Genomic DNA, 11,665 nt, shown 5'->3' with positions numbered 1-11,665 from the left:
GCTGCGCGCTGCGGCGCCCAGGCCTCGGGTTCCTTTCCGCCCTGCCCGGGACGGGAGGCCAGGGGTTTCTGCCATCGATCGCGCCCTGGCACCCGGATCTATGGACTTTAAAATCCTGACGTGGCTCCAAGCGGCAAACACTACATGCAGGTTTCAGCGGAAGCTGTGTCCCTGGCGGATTCGCAGTGATGCCGCCGGTCCAGGGCACTTCCCTAAGGCCAAGAAGGATCTGCCTAACCCCACAATGAACGTAATCATGCACAGCAAACATATGCTAATAAAAAATTTAAAATTTAAATGATTTGCCTAAGTCAGTTTCAAAACGTAGTAAATAATGACTAAAACACAGAGAGAGACTCTTTTTTAAATGCAAGAACTAACTGTCCAGAATTTCAAGAGAAAATAAATCTTGATTTTTAAGACGAAGTTCTAACAGGCTAGAAGCTTTGCAGGGGAAATGTGCCCTTAGGTCCCTGGGATTACAGCCGTGCACCCCACGCCCGGCAGAAAGATTTTTATGTAGCTATATTAGAGCTACCATTTTATTGTACTCTTCAGGTGACATTATATAAGCGTTAGCCCCTCTCACCCCTCTCACAGACCTTCAAGAGCCTTGTATTATTATTATTATTATTATTATTATTATTATTATTATTATTATTATTATTTTGATATCAGGGATCGAACTTGGGACTTTGCTTGAGAGGCATGCAGTGGAACCACTGGGCTAAATCCCCGGCCCAAGAGCCTTGTTTTATATTTCGTTTGGTTCTGTTTTGATTGAGACAGGGTCTCACTCTGTAGTTGAGACTGACCTGGAACTCACTATGTAGCCCAGGCTGGTCTCGAACTCACAGCGGTCCTCCTGCCTCAGCCTCCCTAGTGCTGGGATTACAGGCGTGCGCCACCACGCCTGGCTCCTAGAGTCTTGTTTTAAATATCTGCGCTGTGCTCACCACATAAAATGAACTACTAAATTATTCTATCGTTTGTAGGTTGCTAATGGGCTGGAGTTGCTCTTCCCCTCCCTCTTCCTTCTCTATCTTTTTCTCCTCCTCTTTCTCCTTTTTTGAAAAAAATATATTTGCTCTTCCCCTGTTTTTCTCATTGTCAGGATGTATACTCCGTCAGTGACCATTCTGGTTTGGCAAGATGGCAGAACCTTATGAAGAAAAGTGGCTCTCAACTGTTGCACTTCAGGAAAACTTATTTTTCAAGAATTGGCATTATTTCTCCAAATATTCTTTTGATATTTTATATCACTTGGAGATAATAACCTTTCTTCCATAGTATAATTGATTGTGACACACACCTAAAAACCTAAGAAGACCAGATGTTTCCAGGAGTCTGACAGAAATGGGATTCAGAGTTGTATGAGAGACACATTTGGATTTTCACTGAGCAAGTTGCCATCCAAGTGCTATTGTTTACTAGCTGGGCAACTTAAATGAAAATGTTTTAAACTTTCGGTTTCAGTTTCCCCATCTGAAAAATGGGGCTAACAATAATACTTCATGCATTTTTTCCGAGAATTCAGTGCGATCCTATTTGTGAGGGTTAAGAATATAGTTGATACTCAAAAACTACTCACTGGGGAAACAATTCCCTTTACTTTGTCTTTCTGCCAGTCACCCAAGATGCTGGTAGGGAGGGAGGCCAAGGAAAAGAACTTGACCCTGGCCCCTGCTGTTGTGCAGAAGCAGGAGGGCAAGAATGTGGTAAAGGTGAGAAAAAGCCAAGGAAATTTTGCACTGGACAGAACATCCTCATCTGCTTTGTCAAATGGCCCTGCGACATCTGGCTGCCACAGCAGAGGACTGCCCTGTGTAAGCAGCCGAAGGTGTCCCTCAAATTAACCAGTTTACCCAGGCCTTGCAGCCAGCCACTGAACTGCTTTAAGCTTGCCCACAAGTACAGGTCAGACATGCAAGAGAAGAAACAAGAGTCTGTTGGCCCAGGCTGAGAAGAAAGCTACTGACAAAGGATCATCCCTACTGAGAGACTACCAGTCCTCAGAGCAGATGTTAACACTGTCCCCACCCTGGTGGAGAACAAGATGACTCAGTTAGGGGGTGATCGTAGGTGACTCAGACCCCACGGTGCTGGCTGTATTCCAGCCTGCCCTGTGTCACAAGTTAGGAGGCCTTTACTGTATCATCAGAGGGAGGCCAGGCCAGGACATCTAACCACAGGAAGATATGCACAGCTGTTGCCTTCATCCAAGTTAATTGGGAAGACAAAGGCACTCTGGCTGAGCTGGTGAAAGCTATCAGGACCAATGACAATGATAGATGTAATGAGATCCCCATCACTGGGAAGGCAACACCCTGGCTCCAAAATCTGCAGCTCACATTGCCAAGCTGGAAAAGGCAAAGGCTAAAGAACTTGCAACTAAATTTAGCAGAATGTTCTTTTGAGTTTTCTGTGCAGAAAAATAATAAAGAGCCAGATGTGGTGCTGCACACCTGTAATCCCAGCACTCAGGAGGCTGAGGCAGGAGCATTGCTGTGAGTTCGAGACCAGCCTGGGCTACGTAGTGAGTTCCAGGGCAGTCTCAACTACATAGCGAGACCCTAGCTCAAAACAAAAAACAAAAAAAAAAAAAAGAAAAGAAAAAAGACTGACAGTAAAATTTAAAATAATAATAATAATAATAACAAATCATCCTTAATCCAGCATGCGTGGGGGCGGTGTTGCTGGGTTGGGGATGTAGCTTAGTGGCAGTGTGCCTGCCTAGCATGTAAGAAACCCTGGGTTCAATCTTCAGTACTGAAAAACAATTACGTATAATCAGCATTATTGTCTTTTTGCTATTGAAGGAAATAGTGGCTCTGTACTGAGTAATGACAGGCACATCCGCTATGGCAGTCAAGGCTGAAATGGTGAAAACAGCTCCTCGAAAACTCTCCCCAGCATTTGAAAATCAACTCAAAGTGTAAGTCCTTCTTAATCCGATCAGTGATTTCATAAAGATAAAATGGATAAAGCTGAAAATAGATATAATGTCACAAGATCTTTTGAACAAAGTTTTATATTCAGAAACTTGGACCTGTCTAGGGCTGTGGGACTGAACATGGAGGAAAAAAGAAGATCAAGAAGCTATTCCCTTTTCTCCTAAGCTCTTTGACACTATTTTGTCACCAGGTACATATTTTCTTATTTCTTTTTCGTTGCTTTGTATGGATATGGCCTAAGTGCTCACCTTGGAGACAGACTTCTTGACAGATCTTCAAACTGAGAACTAGCCTGAGTCCTAGTTCCGGTTCCAATGTAACGAACACTAAATTTTTTTTCTATTTTATCATTGTTTTTATTTTTTATTGTGAAATTCTTTTCTAGTTATATATTATTTGATTCAGTCATCTCATACTACATATAAAATTAGACACCATGTTAGGGAATTGATCATGTTAAAATATGCTGTGATGCCGCCTCACAGGCTGCATTCTCCTGGTACATCTTGGCTCCTAAAATGACCTCATGCCCTTATCTCTGGTTTCCCTCCCCCGCAAGGCCACAGTGGTCCAGGAAAGTTGAAACCTGTGTCTGCAGGACTGGGCCCATAAAAGCAATCTGGCCTGTGATAGGTTAAAAGTAACTCACTCCTCATAAATAAGCAATAGCCCACCCCAAAACTGATAAAAGGACCTTCCTTTCTTTGTTCTTCTCTCTCCTTCTGCTTCTTCCTCTTTCTCTGTCTAGCTCTCTCCCCCCCCCCCCCGCCTCCCTGCCTCCTGCTCGCCTCCCTACAATAAAGATCTCCTGCCGGACCTCTGTGCGTGAGTGGCCTAATTGGGAAGGGGCACCCGAAAGGGCACGCGAACCCCCTTTCACACCATTTTAAAAAGTTTGACTCTCAATAGAAAAAAATTTAAGCTAGGGATTTAGCTCAGTGGTGCTGCTCGCCTGCCTCACAAGCGCAAGCTCAAGTTCAATCCCCAGAACCCACCCCCAAAAAGGAAAAAATTTAAAAAGCCACTTTTTTTTTTGTTTTGTTTGTTTTTCTGAGATAGGATCTCACTATGTAGTTGAGACTGACCTAGAACTCACTATGTAGTCCAGGCTGGTCTCAAATTTACAGCGATCCTCCTGCCTCAGCCTCCCAAGTGCTGGGATTACAGGAGTGCGCCACCATGCCAGGCCCCAATTACATTCTTGATGACAATAATCTTGGTGGCATTTGAGTCAGCAATACAACATGCTTGTATGAATTTGATTTGTAGTTGTAATATTCATGATTTTCCAATGTATAATTACAATCACCTGAGTACTGCTTTATCACTTCTAGTATAGTTGTGCATGGACAATCACACATCAAAATACATTATTATGGGTCTGGGGATTTAGCTCAGTGGTTCTGCTGCCTGCCTCACAAGCATCAAGGACCCGAGTTCAATCCCCAGTACCCCCCAAAAAAGTTATTATTATAAATCATTTTCATGGGGGGGGATTGAACCTAGGGCCTTGAGTATACTAAGCAAGCATGGGTATATCTGCTGAGCTATATCTCCAGCCCTTTTTATTTCATTTTGAGACAGAGTCTTGCTAAGTTGCCTAGGCTGGCCTCAAGCTTGTGATCATTCTGCCTCAGCCTCCCAGAGTGCTGGGATTACAGGCTTGCACCAGTACTTCTTCCTTATGTTATAGTTAAGCACTATATACATTTTTTTCTGGTACTTGGACTCAAACTCAGGACCTTGTGCTTGTCAGGCAGGCACAGCACTACTGAGCTACATCCCCAGCTTTACAGCACTATATTTATTTATTTATGTATTTTCTGGTACCGGGGATCGAACTCAGGACCTTGCACTTGCCAGGCAGGTGCAGCACCACTAAGCTACATCCCCAGCTCTACATTAATTTATTTAAATTACTTGTATTGGGCGAGGCGTGGTGGCTCATGCCTGTAATCCCAGCACTCGGGAGGCTGAGGCAGGAGGATTGCTATGACTTCGAGATCAGTCTGGGATACATTGTGAGTTCCAGGTCAATCTCAACTACATAGTAAGACCCTATCTCAAAACAAACAAATAAATAAAAATACTTGTATTGGGTCAGGGTTGTAGCCCAGTGGTTCCACCACCTACCTTGTAAGTGAAAGGTCCGGAGTTTGATCCCCAGTACTAAAACAAAACAAAACAAAAAAAAAAAAATACTTATATGTAGTTAGTTAAACTGTAGTATCTGTGGGCCTCATTTAAGAATAGTTGGGAGAGCTGGGCATGATGGCACACGCCTGTAATCCCAGCAGTTGGGAGGCTGAGGCAGGAGGATCGCTGTGAGTTTGAGACCAGCCTGGGCTACACAGTGAGTTCCACATCAGTCTCAGCTACATAGTGAGTGAGACCCTGTCTCAAAAAAACAAAAACAACAAAAAAAAAATAGTTGGGAGAGCCAGGTATGGTAGCCCACACCTGTAACCCTAGCACTCAGGAGGAGGCTGAGGCAGGGGGATTGCTTCAAGTTTGAAGCCAGCCTTGGCTACATAGTGAGTTCCAGGTCAGCCTGAATAACATAGAGAGACTCTGTCTAAAAAAAAAAAAAAAAAAAAAAAAAAAAAAATGGAGAGGAGGAAATTACAGAAAATGGTCATAAAGAGTTCAGAACTGTTAGCCTACTCAAGTAAATCTAAATGATTCATCCTGGAACTTACATCCCTCATTTTCTTGGCCCAGATTTACTCCTCTTTGATATGCCTGGAAGATCAAGCAAGTTGCTTTCCTTGATGTTCCCAGTACTGGAGCAACACCTTCCCTTCCGCAGCTCCATCTGAGCTCACTTTGTTTTACGCTGTAGGACGCTGTCACCTTTTGCCCATCTAACTGAGCCACAAGAGTCTATTCATAGTCTGCCCAATTGCCCAAGAGAGAGTTGTTCAATAGCAACGACAATAATTAACCAGACTAATCAAGTGTTCCCTCGCCAGAATTAAATTTGAGCTGGACACAGCTGGCCACGCTTACAATTCCAGCTACTCAGGAGGTTGAGGCAGCAGAGAATAGCAAATTCCCGCAGTCCTGGTCAACTCAGTGAGACCCTGTTTCAAAAGAAAAAAGAAAAATGTCTGGAGCTAGAGCTCGGTGGCGGAGTATTGCCTCACATAGCAAGGAACTGTACCACAAAAAAGGGAAGAAAGACTGCATTTGAGACCCAGATAGTAAAGGAGCTAATAACCAGGTCAAAAGCTGAACGGCACACAGAGAAAATACTGTAACAACCAGAGGCAGACTGAAGCCTCGAGTATGGAGGAGCTGCAGAGAGAAAACCCATAGATAGCGCCCAGAAGAAAGGATCCAGGCAGCGTGGCTGCTTTCTTGAGTTGCCTGGGATCCAGTGCAGCCTCCCAGGTCTCAGACTGAATTTACACCCTGTAAGGCCACATTCCTGCCTGATTGCCGTTCCTGGCTTCTTCATTGTCTCACGTAGCCTTGGGATAAATCTCTGTCCTTTAAAGCAATGTGATCTTTGGAAGCAAAGATCCTATCACATTCTCAGAATCAGCTCTCGCGTTTCTGTACCTTTGTCATCTCCGCTGGGAAGGCTCTGCCCTCGCGCTGTTGGCTTGGCCTGCGTCAGGATCCAGAGCCGAGGCTCAGATGCCTCCTCCTCCTCCAGCCAGCCCTGATTTCTTAGCTGCAAGTGATGCCTTTCTCTTCACAGAGGTCCCCTTTCCTACTCCTCTTAGGAACATGGCTCATTCTCAATTCTGTTATACAAAACATCATCTTTATTGAATTATAAGTACCTGGAAGTAAGGACAGTATTTCAACCCTTGTCTCCTTTGTAGTAAAGCAAAGCATAGAGCCATGCACAGAATAGTAAGCAATTATTTATTGCTTCTACCTATACAATGCCTGTCCTCTCTCCATTTCTCAGGTCTTATTCCTTTCATGGTGTCAGTTTATCTTTAAGAACATGGCAAAAGAAGGAGGAGGAGGAGAGGAAGAGGGACAGGAAGAGGGAGGAGAAGAAGGAGAGGAAGAGGTGGGCAGCCACTGGTGCTAGGGCAGTGGTTTGGTGAGTGGTGGAGGGCTAGCTTAGCGTGCACAAGGCCTTGGGTTCCAACCTTAGCACTGACCAAAGCAAAACAAAACTGGTTTGCATATGGTCAAGTTCTAGTCTGTGCCTGTTGAATAGAAGATCTAGCTTTTACCTCATACGTGGCTTAGCATCTCACTTTTGTCCACAGGGCATCACAAGGGCATATACAAATATTTCAAATTAAATGTTCACAAGAGCAGATCCTCTCCTCCTGCTGCATTACAGATTTCTTTTGATAGCATCACCACCTCTCACTCACTCAGACTTAAAACTTCACGAGTCATCTTACCACTGTCTAAAGTTCGATTGCCACAATCTGGGTTTCCCCAAAAAGTAGAATTTGAGACACGTAATGCCAGCAATCTATTTAGATGTATAATTCCAGAGGGCAGAAATTGGCAGACAGAGTGAAACTAGGAAGGAAAAAGAACAAGTTCAAGCAAAGTCTTTTAGTTTTCTACTACTAACCAAGAGTAGGATCTTGATTTTGTGGGATTTGAACAGATTTATAAAATGTATCTTAGGATCAGAGAAGAGATGAGAAGGAACAATCAGTTCTCATTCTCCATGGATCAAAGGGTTGCCTCAGAATATTGACTTCCCTGTACTTCCAAGTTGGTCATGCGGAAGAACCACACGTTTCTATGGCCATGACATGATAGGACCTCAGAGAAGCCCTGCAGTGGGAAATAATAGTCCTGGTCACACAGGTTGCATATTTAAATCTCAAACACTGTATGTTGCAAATACAGAAAAAGCAAACCAGTTTTGTGGGTGCTGACAGAAGATATGTGACTCCTAAATTAGACACAAAGGACATTTTTTAAAACAGCAAAACAGCCAGGGATTTAGCTCAACAGTTCTGCCACCTGCCTTGTAAGCGCAAGGATCCGAGTTCAATCCCCAGTACCAAAACAAACAAACAAAATAGCCAAACAGGGGACAGGATTTAGCTCAGTGGTTCTGCCTCCTGCCTTGCAAGTGCAGGGACCTGAGTTCAATCCCGGTACCAAAAATAAATAAATAAATAAATAAAGATAGCAAAACATTTATTGGCACATTTTAGGCACACATAACGCTCATCACAGGGAGTTTGCGCCTGTACATGGTACATCCCACCTCTGTTTTCCCATCTCCCTCCCCTCAAGCCCCCTTCCCTCTCTGTGTACAAAAGCTTTGTTTCTACTCTTTCCTGCTATTTTCAATTTTTTTCCTTGTCCTCTCTTTCCTTTCTCCCTCCCTCCTCCCTTGTCCCCTTCCCTTTTGAACATTTTCTTCCCATTTTCCAGTTTCCCAAGGACTATTATGTATTTTAGAAGGACTTTTTTTAGCAAAACATTTGCTGGTACATTTTAAATATACATGATGATAACATTCATCATAGGGAATTCGCACCTTTACATGATATATCTTGCTTCTTTTTTTCCTATTTCCCCTTCAACCCCTCTTCCCTTCCTTATTTACAAAAGCTTGGTTTCCATTTTTTTCTTCTAGTCTGTTTTTTCTTGTTCTTTCTTTCCTTTCCCCCTCCCCCTTCCTTGTTCCTCTTCTTGTCTGAAACTTTCCTTCCTATTTCTATACATCTCATATATTTTGGACAAAGAATATTTTTATTCACTACCCAGGACAAGAGTTGAACAATGCAGCCGGGCGCGATGGCGCATGCCTATAATCCCAGCACTCGGGAGGCTGAGGCAGGAGGATCGCTGTGAGTAATGCAGACTACTTCACATACACACCGATACACTTATAATATCCATTAAATTCCTTTATCCAGGGCTGGGGATTTGGCTCAGAGGGATCACGCCTGCCTTGTAAGCTCAGGGTCCTGAGTTCGATCCCCAGTACCCCCCCCCAAAAAAAATCCTTTATCCTTAGCCAATATTTTGGATCATCTTGGTTGCTTGCCTCGAAACCTGGACCTTTATACTGAAGGGGTCTTGGTCCATAGTTTCCTCACCCTGTTTGGGCTGTGGCTGCTAACAATTAGCTGCTCACCATCCCTGCTAGATATAGAGGCGTTATAGTAATGAGTTGATTTTTTTCTTCCCCTTGCAGCTACTGCTTTTTTTCCTCCTGATTCGTTGCCATAGTTCAAAGTGACCAAGACGGAGACGAGCTTCAAATTCAAGTTCACTATGTCCCAGGTGAGTGGAGCAGATCCTTCCCTTATCATTTGTTGCCTGGCCCTTGTATTCTAGATATTTGGAGTCTACATCAGCATTATTCCAATGCATGCATAGGTCCTAGCGGATCATACCCCAAACACATAGGATACTATCTTCAAGTTGATTCCTAAGGAAGGGTTTTTTTTGGGGGGGGTATCGGGGATTGAACTCGGGTCCTTGCACTTGTAAGGCAGGCCACCAAACCGCTGAGCTAAATCCCCAGCCCCTTTAAGGTCAGGTTTTAACAGACTACTTTAGCACACTCTTAGCAGCAGCTTTAGGGTGCTGGGGAATACAGAAAGATCGAGGGATTTTGTGGTCATGTTTTCATTGTAGTTCTTCTTTTTTCTTCTAGAGGCGCTGTTCTGAGACAGTGTTATATGGGATCCCATGAGGTAGGTCAGAAATTCTGTAAGTACTGGGGTGGAAATGTAGCTCTGTGGCAAAGCATTTGCCTAGCATGCACAAGGTGCTTGGTTCAAACCCCAGCACTGGAAAAAAAAAAAAAATATATATATATATGTAGAAGTACTAAATGATGGTACCAGCAGAGGTACTGTAGGTAGCAATAACTTCATATTTAGAGTAGTTGTCTATCAAAGAATGAGTCTGATTCAAATAATCAATATCACCCCACCTGGTTGACTGGTCCCTTTAAGGGATGGAGTAAAACTAAAGGCTCAGCAAGAGGCTCCTCCCTGGGCAATAGCCAGATCAGTATTGGTTAGAAGGAGCCCGTAATGTTGGGCTTGTACATAGCCTCTATCCTTATTATCATGACCAACCATAAATAGACCCATTGTTTTTTGGGTTTTTTTTGAGACGGTCTCACCATATAGTTGAGACTGATCTGGAACTCACTATGTAGCCCAGGCTGGTCTCAAACTCACAGTGATCCTCCTGCCTCAGCCTTAGGAGTGCTGGGATTATAGGTGTGTGTCACCATGCCCGGCAATAGACCCATTGTTTAAGCACTTGGACAGACAAGACAGTCTGGTTGGTATCCATATGACAAATCCTGTCTCCCTGGATTCTGTATATTTTGTGATGCTTGCTGTTGATCATAAAACACAAAGGTCTAGACTGGGCACGGTGGCACAAGCCTATAATCCCAGCACTCCTAAGGCTGAGGCAGGTGGATCAAGGAGGGTTTGAGGTGAGTCTGAGCCTCTCACTGAGTTCGAAGCCAGGCCAGCCTGAACTACATAGTGAAAGCCTGTTGCAAACAAACAAAGAAAAATTTTAAAAGACAAAACACTTGCCAGGGATTTAGCTCAGTGGTTCCGGCGCCTGCCTTGCAAGCACAAGGGCCCGAGCTTGATCCCCATACCAAAAAATAGACAAAACACTTTTGGTCCTTTCTTACCATAGAGCCATAACCAAATAATAATGGCTAGAAGCTGCACTGATATGTTCTTTGTGTTCAAGTTTCAAAATACTTACCTCTAGCAGGATATTAGGGCCAGCTTCAAATGTGTTCTTGTTAGTAGACTGAACCTGAGCCGTAGACACGTATCTGTCCATAAACTCTCAGCCCTGTAACCTTATGCTCTGCTCCCCTGCTCTGACATCCTTAAGAGATTCCTTCAGCATCTGCTGAGACATATTAGCCACAACCATAATTCTTTAGGCGGGTAATCTACTTTCTCTTGGAGCAGGAAAGATGTTTCCCCTCCTGGGCAACGCCAAGAACTCACTAGAATTATCAGTATGAGCCTGGAGGGAGTGAAAGGTAGCAGAAGTCGATTTTAAGGACAAGAATCACCTTTTATTTATTTTTGTTGTCGTTGTTGTTTTTGTTTTTTGAGACAGGATCTCACTATGTAGCCCAGGCTGGTCTTGAACTCACAGCGATCCTCCTGCCTCAGCCTCCTGAGTGCTGGGATTACAGGCGTGCACCACCACTCCTGGTTAAGAATCATCTTTTATGCTAATAAAAAAAATGGTCCCAGGTACCACAACAGCAACAGAGCTTTGCTGTTTTCTGGATATTATTCTTTTCTTTGTTTTTTGCTTTATTTTGTTTTGTTTTTAACGAAATGTGCTGAATGTCTATAATTTTGTTCAGATGACTGCAGAACCTGGAAAAGCTGTTGCTGCTATTGATGTATAACATACTATTATTAGTCTTTTTATATAAATATAAATATATATATATGTTGAATTTTGGGAAACTTTAACAGTACGGCCAACTTTGGAAAAAGTCATCCCAATTTACTGTGTTGGAGGGGCCGGGGATTTAGCTTAGCGGTTTGGTGGCCTGCCTTGCAAGCACAAGGACCTGAGTTCAATTACCGGTACCAAAAAAAAAACAAAAACAAAAACAAAAAACCATTTTACTGTGTTGGGTTGGCATTGTACAGAAATGGACAGCCATATTGGTCTAGAAATGTTAATTTATTTTTATTCTTATTTTTTTTCCATGTGTACAGGGGTAACACATCATACTAAATATG

At 43.4% G+C, this 11,665-nt stretch overlaps 1 pseudogene; it reads left to right on the top strand.

Moving 5' to 3' along the window:
* Nucleotides 1-1,637: 1,637 nt before the first annotated feature.
* LOC104856157 lies at nt 1,638-2,417 on the top strand (annotated as a pseudogene).
* Nucleotides 2,418-11,665: the final 9,248 nt, after the last annotated feature.

The sequence above is a fragment of the Fukomys damarensis genome, unplaced genomic scaffold (assembly GCF_012274545.1).
Source record: "Fukomys damarensis isolate Sample0158 unplaced genomic scaffold, DMR_v1.0_HiC HiC_scaffold_16, whole genome shotgun sequence".
Taxonomy (NCBI): Eukaryota; Metazoa; Chordata; class Mammalia; order Rodentia; family Bathyergidae; genus Fukomys; species Fukomys damarensis.
This window is presented reverse-complemented; position numbering and strand designations above follow the sequence as displayed.